Source organism: Puma concolor, chromosome F2 (assembly GCF_028749965.1).
Source record: "Puma concolor isolate L17-30 chromosome F2, mPumCon1.1.hap2, whole genome shotgun sequence".
Classification (NCBI taxonomy): domain Eukaryota; kingdom Metazoa; phylum Chordata; class Mammalia; order Carnivora; family Felidae; genus Puma; species Puma concolor.
Window position 1 is genome coordinate 15,206,105 of NC_141684.1, and position 14,639 is coordinate 15,220,743.

Consider the following 14,639-nt stretch of genomic DNA (forward strand, 5'->3'; position numbering starts at 1 on the left):
GATGGTCCTATGAGAGTTTCTGGCTCTTATGAGGTAAGACTCATGCATGGAACTAATCACTAAAGGGAAGAGAGCTTCAGCACCTTGTAAATCAGTCTTTCTCAAACTTGTTTGGCCATAAAAATTGCCTTTTAAAGATACAACCTCCAAGGTTCTACTTATGAAGATTTTAATTCAGAAAATCTGAGGTAGACCCAAGCATTTTCCTAAGCATGCAGAAGATCCTTATCATGAGGCAAGTTTGGAAAACACTAGTAAATGACTATGTGACAGTAGAAGTGACTATTGATTAAACCTCCATAAGCCACTCAAGGTATTAAGAAATTTACGTATATTGACTCATTTAATTACCTGGACAAACTTTTTCCAACAGGGGCTAACTTTCTGCTCTACTAACGAGAACACCCAGATCCAGGTACATTGACTGATTGCTCAGAATCACAGATTTTGGCACATTTTGGCAGTAAGTGGCACGTTGAGAATTCAGTACTTCATCTCTTTGGTTCCTCACCCATATCAATTAAAATAACCTGTTTCTAACGGCTAACTGCTGGTGGAGACCAACCGTCTCTGAGCTTTTTTCTGATTGAGCACCCTATCAACAATGAAACTTCAAGCACAGACTTTCAGTGCATGCATGTATATTTTTAATTTATCTATACATATTATTATTCTAATATATTATCAATATTATAAAATATACATAAAATGTCTATTTAAAAGGTTGAAATCAAGATGAATTAAAGAATTTTTATTAATTTTTATTTTATTTAGCGACTCTTAAGAACTTTTTTGCTTTCGTGAAAAATTATGGATATAATAAAAATTCTTTTAGTGAGACCAATATGATTTTGAATATGCTTTTCTCAGTTTTTTCAATCTTGGATTAATCTGCATGACATAGTGATTAATGGTTTGGTCCTAAATTCAGTTTGTTCTGACACTTGCTTTTAGTGCCTGTCATTACTGGAAGAGACATGTAAATTCAAATGAAAGAAGCACAGCATTGTTACCTTAGTCATAAGACTCATTTTTCAATTCCATCTACCAGTTATGCAAAGGTTTTTGGTGAAATTTGGCTAGTACATCTCTAAACTCCCTGATAACAATCCATTCTCCCCATGATTTATTGGAATTAAAAAGAAAAAAAAAACTAGTTGAACATTCAATAACGTTACCTTTGGAAACTTAAAACAGGCTAGAATATTCTGTTTCAGTCCTTCCAGGAACACAGATCTCAGTTATAACACATCATTTTTAACAATACTACCACTGGAAATGTTTCACACCCTCAGTGCTCAAACACTGTCTTCATGGGAAAAGTATCATTTTTTCCTTTGTATTCAAGAACAACATGCATACAGGAAAATGTACACAAGTGTACAGATGAATGTATTTGTATTTAACTGAGCACACCCAGCTAAAGACACAGAACAAGAAACAGAACATTATCTGCAGTCACATTATCAAAAGCTCTTTTGTGTCCTTTCCAGTTATTTCCATGGCCAAGGTAACCATTATCCTAGCTTTCAGATTCATTTTGCCTGTTGGTTGTGTTTCTTTAAACTTCATGTGAGTGAAATCATACAGGAAGCACCTTTTTGTGTGTCGGGCTCATTTTGCTCAAAACTTTATTTGTGAGATTCATCCATATCACTGAAGTTGTCATGGATCACTTATTCTCATCACGTAGGGGTTTGTCTCCTGCCAATGCACAATAAGTTGATCCATTTTGCTTTTGATGGGACGTTGGATAAATTTCAGTGTTAGTATATTAGAAACAGTGTTGCTATGTGCATTGCAAAGCCTGCCTTTTCCAAGAGCCTGTTTGAATTTCCATCAGGTATATGCCTGCAGTGGAATTGCTGGGTCACTGGGTTTGCTTATGTTCTGCTTTTTACACAGTGCCGAACAGTTGCCTGACTGGTTCCGAGAATTTGCATTCCGGCCAAGGTTGGAGGTCTGAGCGCTCCACATTCTCACCTCCTCTTGGTATTGTCCATCTTTTTTCATTTTGGCCATTTTGGTGCACATACGTATGATGGCATCTCACCACAGCTTGCTCGTTTCTTCGGAAGGCAGTTACTGTCTCGTTATTAAGTGGTGACATCTACCCTGTGGGGACAACTTAAGTGCACTGTTTGTGTTTTTTTTTCAAATGGACGTGCTATAGCTCACTCCTGACAGCTACTTGTCAGCCTGGAAAAGATCAAATAATTTGAACCCTTGAATTTGTTCACTCGCCATTTCAAACACTTGGCCAGAAGAGAATAAAGGAATCCCTTCTTGAATAAAATATTTCCGGGCGAAGTTCCTATCTAATTACAAAGTGTTATAAAGATTCTGCCATATTTTAAACTTCTTGCCTCTATGTAATAATCCACATCAATGAGAGCCTGTTGTGCTCTGTACTTTTGCGGCTTAAACTTCCTGGCTTACATAGCTTGCTGTGGACAAAGCAGTAAATAAATTTCACATAGGGTGCTAGCTCATGAAATTTTTTTTCCACTCTAATCGACATACATACCCAAAGTATTGCTTTTGTTAAGAAATTCATTTACTGGGGCGCCTGGGTGGCTCAGTCGGCTGAGCGTCCAACTTCAGCTCAGGTCATGATCTCACAGTTCGTGGGTTTGAGCCCCGCATCGGCCTCTGTGCTGACAGCTCAGAGCCTGGAGCCTGCTTCAGATTCTGTGTCTCCCTCTCTCTCTGCCCCATCCCTGCTCATGCTCTGTCTCTCTCTGTCTCAAAAATAAATAAAAACATTTAAAATTAAAAAAAAAGAAATTTAGTTACTGTTGAGAACATAATTTTTTCTGGCACATCTTTTCTTAAAGAGCTCATAAGAAAGGGCCCTCCAATGTGTTTCATGACTGACATGAGCAATCTAGAAACAGCATAAGCTGAAACATGCTAGAAATATTGTACTTTCCACCAATTGCATACCAAATCTCTCACACTGAATTATTTGTTTGATGTCCCTTCAACTCTTCAGCAACAAGGTCTATGAATCTTGCAACAATATTTAATGACTACGGAATCCATTTTAATGTGTCCCTAGGTAGTTTTCAGGTACTTCTTCAGCCCTTTTTTACCATAGCAAGGGGAGCAAGCATTTGACCAATGGATTATGGCCTCCCACTTTTGCTCTTAAGTAATAAATTCAAAATTATGAGTTTTAACCAAAATCTGTAAAGGCCTGGATTGAGTATCATGCCTTTAACCAGCTGGGGAAAAAAATTCTTAATGTCTTGCTAATTGCAATGGCTTCATACCCTCATCAGTTATGTCAAGATGCAAAGAGAGACTCATCATTAACCACAGTGGATGAAAGGCCATATTTCAAATAGTCTTCTCAATAATTTTTTAAGTCTTTCAACCAATGCTGTGATTGATGTAATTAGACTGCCATTATTTTTATCCAGTCATTCGCTGAAAAGCGCAAAAGCACCAGGAGTTACAGAAGCATCCAGCCGGCCATCCTCCCGCAGGTCCCTCGGGTTTGCCTCATTAATATTATCTTCAGCTTGCAGTTCCTTCACGGAACCACTTAAATCACTTCTCCATTTTGTGAGGATTAGTTAAATTGAAATGAGATATCATGAGCTGTAAATCCATTTAACCAGCACATAGACACAAATCAGCCAAATGCTTCTGGAAGGCATACAAATTTCCATATCAGGAAGATTCTCCTCGTCCTGAAGGGTTCCTTTGAATAAAGAGTGCTTCTCTGCACTTCACCATGACAGTTTCCAATGTCAGAGCTCTCAGATCCTCTAGAAAGCATCTTGCCAGCCTTTTCATCTGACAGGGGAGGAGGTGGAAGCACCCAAAGAAAGAGTGGAGACCATGGAGACCGCTGGTTTGATATGCAAGCCCTGGTGATAGGGAACATAGGCTCAAATCCCAGATTCTGCCACTTCCTCCCTGTGTACTCTGGAGCAAATTATTTTACCTCTCTAAGCCTGTTTCATCAGGTGGATACCTAACCAGGGTGAAGGTTACTGCATGTAAATTATATCTCCATAAACCTACCTTTAAAAGGAATAAAGGGAGGGAGGAGGCCTGAAATTAAACAGAGATTCTCAAATGAGCCTCGAGATTTCCAGGGAGTAGCATTTTTATCTTAAGTATCTCTGTTGTCTGGCAGGCTTCGCACAATGCCTGGTATATAACTAGATGCTTAAAAGGTATTACCGATTGCAGTGGATTGAATGGTGGCCCTAAACGATACATACATCCACATCCACATCCCTAGAACCTGTGACTATGATCTTATTGGGAAAAGAGTCTTTGCACATGTAAGTTAAGCATCTTGGGTGGAGAACATCCTATATTATCCAGGTGGGGCCTAAATCTGATGACATGTGTCCTTGGAAGAGACGAAAGAGAAGATACAGAACACAGGGGAGGAGGCCATGCGAAGACAGAAGCAGAGATCAGTGTGATGTAGCTACAAGCCAAGGAATGCCAAGGTTGTCAGAGCCACCAGAAGTTCGGGAAGGGGCAAGGAGGGATTCTCCCGTATGGTCTTTGGAGTGGGTGTGACCTTGCCGACACTTTGGTTTTGAACTTCTGGTCTCCAGAACCGTGAGACAATGCATTTCAGTTGTTTTAAGCCATCAAATGTGTGGTAATTTTTTTACCTAGGAAACTAATATATTGATCCTCTTGGCTTCATATAATCATGCAGTTTGTTATTATCTAATGCACTGATTTCCAAACTTAAGCTCAGCAGAGCCCTCCATGGCCACCATGATACATTAACAAATATGCTACCTCTTTTGTATTTGGAGGTACTTTTAAGATTTCTTGTAACCAACATATTCTGCAACTTAAAAAAAAAAGAAGCTAAATGTAAAAATTTGAACAACCAACCCTAGATCTCGTCTGATGCTACATGGTAACGCTGAAGATCAGAGAAGTCACGTGACTTGTCCAAGTTCTCTTGGAAGCAAGAGGTAGAGCCATAGTCAGTACCTCCACCATCTTCCTCCCGATGCAGGGCTCTTCCTGGGCACCAAAGAGCCACAGTAAACCGCTGTCCTTGGAAAAGAAAGAAGAAAATATTAGCAGCACTCCCATTATGCTCAAAGATAATACCATATGCCCTTGGTGATCAGTACTGCTATTCGCCTTCCAAGTAGAGGGTCCAAACACAGTGACAGGTAGAGATAAAGAAAGAAAATGGAAGAAGAGAAAGAAGAATTCAGGTAATGGGAAGGGGGTGTTCCTGATTGGCTACAGGAGATTTAAGGAAAGGACTCGTGCTATGTACACTCATAAAGGTAGAATGTTCTTCCTCCGTAGTCTGAGCTGTTAGATCAGTCTGTGTCAGCTTGGGGTCAGACAAAAGCGAATTCCATTGCCATCTTGTCACTTATATCTGTGTGACCTTGAGCAAAATTAACCTCTCTGAGTCTCAGTGTCCTGAGTAGGTGGGAATAATCCCTACCTTGCTGGGTGGTTGTAGGACTTAAATGAGAAGACAGAGCTTAGGGATCCTGACCCAGACTCTGGAGCGAGGCTAGCAGACTCTCTACGATGCTGGCTGTGGACCTCGGGCAATTATCTCTCTGTGCTTGAGTTTCCTTACCCGGAAAGCAAGGATAATGTTACTTGCCTCCAAGGGTCAGTCTGAAGGTTAGAATAAGCTAATAGTTCTAAAGTACTTAAACAGTGCTTTAACAGCAGAATAGTTGTATGAGCATTTGTTAAATTAAAAATCAGTATGAAAATGCACCTAAGGAAGAGATTACGGGGGGCGGGGTGGGGGGGGAATGCTACAGAGGAAGTGGGAAGCCCAGTGTCTGTCCCGGCCCAGGAAGAGATGGCATAAAAGGATTCCCTGGCTCTCTTCCAAACTGGTCTGTTCACAGGGGACCTAGTGTAGCACCTGTGGCTGGCACAGGGGGACGACCGTGTATAGGGGTGGCTGCTATTATCAAGCCTGGGGTGGCCAAGCATGGGCATGCTCCAGGACCCGAGGAAGTGGTCCTCCTCCTCCTTCCTACCTTGGCTGCCCCAGAAGAGGGGGCTTCTTTGGATGCTGGGTAGACACCTTTCTCTCCTGGGCTGCAGGAGGGTCCACTCCAGCGTGATGGAAAAGGACACCCTCTCTGGGAAGACCCAGCAGGCAGCTTGGAGAGTGGGAACAGAGCTTCCAGAATTACACAAGGCCACCTAGCCGCGCCCCCTCCCAAGTCTGACACCATCTGCCCAGCGGCCCTTCTAAGAGGCCAAACGCCCCTCGACCGGCCACACCTCCTCTCCCCCCCCCCACTTTTGGGTGCTCAGATGAGAGTTCAAAGGGGAAGATTCAGCTTCCAGAGGAGGGGCTGTGAAGGTTTGACCAGAGGCTCATCTCCCCAGGCTCTCTGTTTCCCTTTCAAGGGGTGACTCACGTTGCTGGAAAATGACAAACTCGGGTAAATAAGATAATAGGGGCGATACTCGTGACTCAGCTGATGTGGACACCCACCCAGCAGGGCACAGAGGCCCCACACGGGCAGGGGCTGCTCTTGGAAAGGGAGGATGGTTGTGAAGAAGGGATCCACTCAAGATACTTTTTTTTCATCTTGGTTGCAGACAGCGTTCCACAAGGTGTTTTTTTCCCCCCCACCGGGAGCCCTGAGTCTGGCAGGCACTGGCATTACTCACAGGGGAGGGAATCAAGGGCCAGGGAGGAATGGGTGTGTGCAAACCTTCCTCTGACAGTCGTGGAAAACAGCAGTGCCCTCCCTGGTCCCAGGGACCGGCTCTGCCCCAGAGGACTGCTCTATGCCTCACTTTCTCTCCCGAATCCTCCACCAAAATGAATTTGGACACTAGGGTATTTGTGTGTAACATAACAGGATGTCCGGGATTTATTTTAGAAAGTCCGCTCCCCACTCTGAAATCGTTGGCAGGTGATAGGTGAAATGAGATTGGCCAAACGTCGCCAATTATTCACCTGGGGGAAGGGGCGTAGGGGTTCCACAAAACTGTTCTCTCTCCTTTTGGGTCTGTCCTGCGGTTTCCATAATGAAAATGCCTTTGTTGTTGTCATCTAGGAGCTTTGGTCTGGCCACCTCTCACTGGCCTTTAGCCTGCTAGGGCAACCGGAGCTTGCTGGGAAAGTTTCCTGGGCCTCAGTTTCCCCAGAAGCCTAGCCGTCCTCTGATACAGGAGAGCGTTGGCTCCAGTGCTCTCTGAGCCTTTTCCAGCACTGCTTCCCTGTGAGCTGATGAGTCCTATGCATTCCAACCTCTCGTCACCCCCAAGCACCTCAAGCCTGGGTTTTCGCAGCGAGCTTTCACGGCATGCAGAGGGCAGTGGTTAGAGCAAGGATTCTGGAATCCCAGCGCCTGGTTTTGAACCCTGGGCTGACCACACCCTTACTGCAACTCATGTAGCACCTCTAGACATCAATCTGCTGATCTGAGAGATGGGGATAATAATATCCCCCTCACGGAGTTATTATCAGGATTCAAGGAATTTATATTTGTAAAACACTTAAAACAGTATTTGCCATATGGTGTTACAGAAATCACGTTGAATAAAGAAAAGGAAAGATTTCAGAAGCCAGCTGATTTTCTATGTCAGACTGGCAAACTTTGTCCTCTAAATGCCAGATAGTAAATGTTTTTGGCTTCACCGGTCATATGGCTCTGTCACATCCAGGCTGGGGCGACCTGAAGCTGATACCCGCCTCCTTCTCTCTCTGCCCTCATGGCAGCTGTCACCAAGGCTCCGTGTCCCAGATGGTGTTACCACAAAATTGAAGCGAACTCACCATCCGCATTGCACTTCAGCAGAGTGAGAGACAAACTATGGTAGTTATTAAGCCGCTGCAACCTATGTGGCTTATTTCGTGACTGCAGCATAGCCCGGCCTGGCCTGGCCTGACACACGGGAGGCAGCCCTGGAGGCCGTAAAGAAGGCAGCTGCCGCTCTCTCCTGAGTCCGCTCCAAGTTATGCAGACTGCCCTCGCTTTGTTTCTTTTCGTCGTCATACATGAATTCAGGTCCCTCTCCGGTGCTGGCTGCCATCTTCCCAACACCTTCCAATCTGCTCAAAGCCTTCTCTAAGCCAATACTCAGGATCGACCACGATTCCCAGACGGACCCGACTTTCAGCAGAACGGGACCACTGACAGGAATATGTCCTAGGGTCACATCAGGTGTGCGTGGGGCGAGAGGGAAGTCAGATCAGACTGTTGACGCACATGGCCTTTCCTGTGACTCAAAACCCTTGCACGTACACCATCGTGCTTCTGCTGAGCCCATCTTCTTGTGCGGTTTCTGCATAATTGGCTTTTAATGGACACCCAGAGACCTGTTACATTTCCTCCTCGGGCTTCCATGCCCCTTCATGCTGTCACCCCGCTGAAGAGAACAGGACAACCTGAGAGGAACAGTCAGAACGCACTGCTAATACCCACAGGGCTGTGACTTGCGAATCACAGTCCCAGCTTCTTGGAGGGATTCTGAAAAATGACAGTTCAGAGGCAGCCGTGGTTATGGGGACTGTTCTTCCCAAGCTGGAAATCAGGATACAGATTTAAAAAAATGCTTTGGTGCTTCTGTGCGGGGCAGGCTGGGGGATTCATTTGGAGGCCGACACTGGGAGAACTGGGGGAACACTGGTGGTCCTGTGAACCAGAAGGAAAGCACTCTTGACCCCTGGGGTTCCCAAGGCAATCTGGAGGGTGCAGTTGTAACAGATCCTATCGTCCACGGCCTCAGAGAAGGAAGGGATCTTACCTGCTATCATAGGGGCTAGAGGGGGGCTGAAGCATCCGACCCACTAGACGCTATCCAGGTGAGAAGCAAAGAAATTGAACTTGGGGCCAGAAGGCCTGCATTCGAATCCTGGTTCTACTTTTAGCTACCAGGTGAACCTCAGTGTGTCCAACTTCATGTGAATTCTGCTGGAATGGTGGGCCTACTTAGAAGAGCTGGGGTGAGGATTACATGGTGAAGGTCTACAGACTCCAGGCTTGTAGGAGGTGTTGGAGCTAGAGGTACCATTGTTCACCCCTTCTTCTCCTTCTGGATGCCAGGTACTTCTCCCACAAGGTACTAGGTACTTCTCCCACAAGATACTAAGTACTTCTCCCACAAGGTACTAAGTACTTCTCCCACAAGATATTAGATACTTCTCCCACAAGATACTAGGTACTTCTCCCACAAGATACCAGGTACTTCTCCCACAAGATACTAAGTCCTTCTCCCACAAGGTACTAAGTACTTCTCCCACAAGATACTAGGTACTTCTCCCACAAGATACTAAGTCCTTCTCCCACAAGGTACTAAGTACTTCTCCCACAAGATACTAGGTACTTCTCCCACAAGATATTAGGTACTTCTCCCACAAGGTACTAAGTACTTCTCCCACAAGATACTAGGTACTTCTCCCACAAGATACTAGGTACTTCTCCCACAAGGTACTAGGTACTTCTCCCACAAGATACTAGGTACTTCTCCCACAAGATACTAGGTACTTCTCCCACAAGGTACTAGGTACTTCTCCCACAAGATACTAGGTACTTCTCCCACAAGGTACTAAGTACTTCTCCCACAAGATACTAGATACTTCTCCCACAAGGTCCTAGGTACTGCTCCCACAAGATACTAAGTCCTTCTCCCACAAGGTACTAGGTACTTCTCCCACAAGATACTAGGTACTTCTCCCACAAGGTACTAGGTACTTTTCCCACAAGATACTAGATACTTCTCCCACAAGATACTAGGTACTTCTCCCACAAGATACCAAGTACTTCTCCCACAAGGTACTAAGTACTTCTCCCCCACAAGACATTAGGTACTTTTCCCACAAGATACTAAGTACTTCTCCCACAAGACACTAGATACTTCTCCCACAAGATACTAGGTACTTCTCCCACAAGATACTAAGTACTTCTCCCACAAGGTACTAGGTACTTCTCCCACAAGATACTAGGTACTTCTCCCCCACAAGATACTAGGTACTTCTCCCACAAGGTACTAAGGACTTCTCCCACAAGGTACTGGACAATTCTTTCACAAGGTACTAGGCACCTCTGCTAGGTACTACGTACTTCTCCCGCTAGGTTCTTATTCCTACTAGATAATAGATAGAAGGAACTATAGAGATAAAAATATTCACTTTATTTAAATATTTTCTAACAATCTTTAGAACTGGAGACTGCCTTAGAGCAGTGGTTCATATTGCATATTAGAATCTGTGTGTTCAATCATGTCCACATTTGGGGTATGGGAAGCTTTTTAAAAAGTCCCAATGCCTGAGGGCATCTGGGTGGCTCAGTCGGTTAAGCATCTGACTTTGGTTCAGGTCATGATCTCACGGCTCGTGAGTTCGAGCCCCGTGCTGGCCTCTGGGCTGACAGCTCAGAGCCTGGAGCCTGCTTCGGATTCTGTGTCTCCATCTCTCTCTGTTCCTCCCCCGCTCGTGGTCTGTCTGTCTGTCTCTCAAGAATAAATAAAGATTTAAAAAAATAAATCCCAATGCCTGGGTCCACCTCCAGGGACTCTGACTGAAGCGGTCAGGGTGACTATGAGCCGCAGCTGGACTTGAACACCACAGCCCAGCACTTCCTCCTTCCCACCAAAGGGACCCCACCCACACAGCACTCACGGTCAGAGTGCTAACCTTGAGGCAGCTCCCTACAAGTACCCAGACTTAGAAGTTCTGGCCTTGAAGGTCAAACACCATGGCCGCCTGCCATGTGACTTTCCACCCTTCTCTTGAGAAAAACAAGGATTTGACAAACTCTAGGAGAACCCAGTAACTCAAGCCTGGCGCGCCTCCTTTCCCAAGAGATAATTTGCGGATGTTACAATAAAGAGAAGGGAATGAAAGATGAGGTATTCTTCAAAGTCTCTGTATCTTGCTGTAAATCATGAGATTTTTTTTTTCCATGCCTGTGATTCTGTAATAAACCCATTAGAGATTAGAGGAAACCGTGCTCCCAGGGCCCCAAATGTGAAAGAAGTCATAGCCATTAAATGTCATTGTTGTCAAAGAATAAATGTCTCAAGTATAAAAGAGGAAAGCGGGTCACCTTGCCCCTAGGCAAGCAGTGACCAAACTATGTCCTAGGACCTTGACCATGAAGGAGTCTCCTCGTGGGGATGGGTGGGAGTAGAGAGGGGAGAGGGGAGTGGTCTTCACTGTCCAGAATCATTTGAAACAATCCCAGGAAAGAAATCTCCACGGCAGAGAGCAGACAGTGCAATGCAGGTGATGGCTGATTGTATCCCAATATGATCTTGAGTAGAAAATGGAAGGGGTCTTGTTGAAAACTCCACCTGCTGATATACGTCTCTTGGAATTCTAAACCTTTCACAACCTGTCTTACTAGCTTTTTAAATTCATCAAGAGGCTGGCTCGATAAAGAGAAATACTTCTGTTCTTTGGCCAAAACTTTTCCCCCAAACACCTGCAGGGAGAGAGAGGGCAGTTTAAAGCATGAAAAGTAAAAGTGCAAGGAACCACGTCAGAGTCAAGGTGGGTCCAGAAGAGAGCAGACAACACGCAGACTTGGAGTGTTAACGCTGCTCAATAGACAAATGTGACCCAATGAACACCAGTCCTTCCTTCCCTGTATCCCCAGTACGATGACATTTCTGCCTTTTCCACGAGGCAACGCGAGTAAAGCAGTAGAGATGAAGATCTGCTTCCACAGAGGACAAATATATATGTTCCTGCAATTTCACACATCGGCGTGCCAAGGCGGGAAGGCAGGAGGGAGCGTCTGTGGAATATTCCTGAAATCACATCAGCCCCATAAACCCAAGGGCAATCTCATTATTCCCCTTCCCATGCTCCTTTAGTCTCTATTTATGCAACCAACATTTGCCTGTCCTGGGCACACAGTAGGTATTCCAAGGACCAAAAGGAAGTAGAAAAAGAGACCAGCTTCCACCCGTGCTTTATAAATTCCTCAGACTTCACGGTGACATTTTGCCAAGAAACAAGGCTGTCCTCTGTTTCACACAGCCCTCTGCAGGCTTCAAACCACCTGAGTCTCAGCCCTAGCCCTAACATCCCCCTCCACTCCCAGCCTGGGCTGTGACTTGACCAAGTCACCCAGGTCCTCTGTACCCCAACCCCTTGCCGACTAAAAGGGTGGTAGTTGCCTTACCTACCTCGTGGGGTTGCTGGAAGAATCAAGTACGTATACAAGCAGTGCGGTGACCCACGAGGCTATGTATGGCCACGGGGTCTGTATAGAATGGCATGGGAGGTGAGGAGGGGGGGGACCCTGCCCCCTGCCCTGCCTCCCGCCCACATGGCAGCTGTGGGTGGATGAGGGGAGGGAGGAAGAGGCTGCCGTTGATGGTGATGACAAGGATGATCACAGCCATGACAATGACCCTTATGATCTCACAGCACAGATTCTGTACACAGACTGAGCAGCGACGGGGACAGGAAGGAAACGACTCACTGGCAGATGACTGTTTACCTCTCCCTACGAGCATACCTTGGTTTAGGGTATTATCCTAGACAAGGAGACTCATACTATAAAGTTTGCTTTTGCGAATTGTTTTCAGCGTTTTCTTTCTGTTTACATTAAAGATGAGCACTCCTTGGAAGTTGTCAAAAATGCCCATATAGGAACGGGTGGCAGTGACTACCAGTGATGCCCAAGGCTTCGCGCAACAGTGCTGATATCCGGCCTCTCTGCCCGGCCGCTCCACGAGCCAGTGCCCGTGAGATCTTTCAGGTGCACCCAGTGTGTCCGCGGGACCCACGGGAAGAGCGAGGCCCTCCTCCCTCCCTTGACGCTCTCCCACGATGTTGCAACAATCTTTCTGAACCAGGGACCAGAGGCGGGAGGAAGGCGACTAATGTTTATTGAGTGCTAACTAGGTACTTTACTTAATCCTCACAATTATCCTATGTAATAAAAATCATTACCCCATTTTATAGATGAGACACCTCGAGGTCTCAGAGATAAAGTGACTTGTCCAAGACCACATTGCTAACAAACAATGGAACTAGAGCTTGGGGGAGGCCTGGCTCAAAGCGCTGTATGCTAAGTGCTCTGGGAAATGCAGGAGAAATACACCTTGAAGGAACTTTTGGTCCAGGGAGGGAGACAAACAGGTGCAACTAACATAAACATCTATAATGGAGAATGTGAAAATGGCGACATACAAGTAATGGACTCTAGGTCCGTTCATTCGGACCCCAGGATGCAGGAAGTCTTCGGAAAACAGATGGCAACCATGAAAGGGGTAGGACGATACCAGGAGGAGAGGTGGGGGAGGAGGGAGGGGAAGGGAGGGGCATCAGGAAGAAAGACTAGCCCTGGTGAAGGCCCGGGAGTCTGAGAGCACTTGAAAGATTGCTGAGTCAGGAGGGTGGTGACCACATCACCTCCCTACTGCTAGTTTTTTTTTTTTCTTCCAGGGTAAGATGCAGTCCCCTGGACGAGGCTTATAAGCACCTACAGGAACTGGGCTTCTTGCCAAGCCATGAACCGCCATTGTGGTGTCAGTCCCCCGAAATCCCCACACCGCCCTTCACATCTAAGTCATTCTTGGTGAGACATAGTTCTACTCCCAGCGGCCACCCTTATTCATCCTTGAGGGCTCAACGTGGTACCCTCACCCCAGGGAGAGTTAGGCCCCCCTTGAACAGGTTCTTGTGGACCCTCCATTTCCCATATGATGGTGCTTATCGAACCCCACATGGCACTCACCAGTGTGTGTGTCTATACGTGCCATGAGGCTGTGAGCTCAGTGAGCACAGGGGCCTTATCTTGTTCCCCAGAGCAGAACGCGGCCCCCGGAATACAGGAGGCGACAGGCAAATAAAGTGGAACGGTTGACTGAATAAACGAGCCAACCAGGGAAGGAATGAGAAATGAGAAATGAGGCCAGAAAGGAAATCTGGGGCCGAGTTTTGAGCTAAGGGAGCGGGCAGGACTTTAAATGCCAGGTTGACTTGTCGCGTTTGTATCGCGTGGAAAATGGGGAACCATTGATAGGTTTTGAGGAGGGACCTAGTGTGGCTCACGGACCAGATGGCATGGGGCAGACACACAGAAGAGCAGGACTGGGGACGGGGAGGCTCTTTAAGAAGCTTTTGTGACGGTCCGGACAAGAAATGAGAAGGCAGACAAACCGCTCACCTGCGGAAGGCTTTTCAAACCTGAACCAGAGGCCCGAGCGCATATCCAGGCTAAAGTAGCCAAGAGCTGTCCATGATGCCAGAGGTGACTGTGCGGACAAGTCGGGGGGCGGTGAGAAATTGCCGCGTGCGCATAGGAACTCTTAAGAAATACGACACAAGTAAGTGGAAGCATTGGCAAGGACGCCCCTGGGAAACCGCCTATTATATGACTAAGTCTCTGAGAAATCTCTGCTGATGGCCCGGCAGAACACTTGCCAGCCGAATCTGTCATTGAACTCCTCAGAGGGCTTCTGGGAGCATGTGGATTATGGGCTGTGGGAATCTCGGGTCGTAAAACTTTCGCCCAGCTGCTCAAGTGCCTGGCTGGGCAATTAAGGAGGATTTTTTTCACGCAGATCAAAAGGCTCCGGAGAGGTGATCTCAGGAAGCTTCCTGCCCTCCCTGCGAGGAAGGCAGGAGTCATTATCCTCATTTTACAGATGAGAAAAGTAGGTTCCCTGGTGACTAAGTCCCT